Source organism: Chrysochloris asiatica, unplaced genomic scaffold (genome assembly GCF_000296735.1).
Source record: "Chrysochloris asiatica unplaced genomic scaffold, ChrAsi1.0 scaffold00023, whole genome shotgun sequence".
Taxonomy (NCBI): Eukaryota; Metazoa; Chordata; class Mammalia; order Afrosoricida; family Chrysochloridae; genus Chrysochloris; species Chrysochloris asiatica.
In genome coordinates this window covers 3,617,050-3,618,236 of record NW_006408541.1, presented here as the reverse complement: position 1 = coordinate 3,618,236, position 1,187 = coordinate 3,617,050, and positions in this window count along the sequence as shown.

Below are 1,187 nucleotides of genomic sequence, written 5' to 3'. Positions count from 1 at the left end.
GGCACATCACCACCACCAAAAAGGGTTAAAGGTTCTGTGTTTCTCTGAGTGCACTATGCATGTTGAATGTTTCTCCCACCTAGTACTGTAAAACAGACCTTCTTGTGTGGTGGGAATTCATAAGCTTCTCTTGATTACAGGGAGCTTGTAAGTCGGCTTTCATCCTATACTTGATCGGGTATACTAAAAGAGGAGTTAGAAATTGTCCAGAAGAAACAGGCTTTGTATTTTAAGCCTTTATAGAGTTAAGGGCTTCGGTGGGAACCAGAGCCACACCTAGAACTGCTGAACAGTAAGTTTGAGCAAACAATTTGCTGGTGGATGCACGGAGGAACAAACAACCTGTGTTCATTAAACACACACACACACACAAACATTCTAGGACAGGAAGTTAAAGGGACCAAACAGGTAGACCACCTGGTATGTTCGCCACCTGGGTCCACTTGTTGAGTGAAGTGGAGAAAACACAGCCATGAAGAGTCGGGAGTGGAGTACATCCTTTGGACCCGAAATTCCAGCACACTGAGCCTCCTCCAAGCAAAGACAGCGGAGACACCAGAGTATGGGACAGGGCAGAGGGCTTCCCAGCCCACAGGGCAAGAAAGCGGAGCGACTTTGGGCAGGCGGCTTGCTTTCAAAGTGGGGGTAGAGGGGGAGCGTACCTCCAATCATTTAATTGGGCGAAGGGACAGGTTTGCTTGAGCCATGGAGGTAGAGTTGAGTGCCTTCAGGCTGAGGCTTACGGTGGAGTGGCGTGTCCTGTGAGTATTTCTCAGCAGCCCTAAGAGAGCTTTTTTGACATTACCCGGCAGAGAGAGGTCTGTCTGTGAGCACGGCTGAGGAGAGGTTGTCCTGACTGGAAGAACTGTGCCTGTGGTGCATTTTTTGCTCCTAAATTGTAACCTGTTAACTCCCCTAAGAAACCCCATCAGCGGTGACTTGAGTTCTGTGTGGCCACTGCAACAGACTATTGAACCCAGAAGAGACTGAGTGTCCCAGGAGGCATGTTAGGTGACCATTTGGGAGGGCAGAAGGTATAGAAACTCTAAATTCAAATTCCGGCCATTCGATAGCAATTTCTATAATATGCTACTACCAGCGGTTCCGCGGGAGAAAGAGGAGGCTTTCTGCTCCCGTAAAGATTTACAGCCTCGGAAACCCTGGACAGGGTCGCTATGGTTGGAACC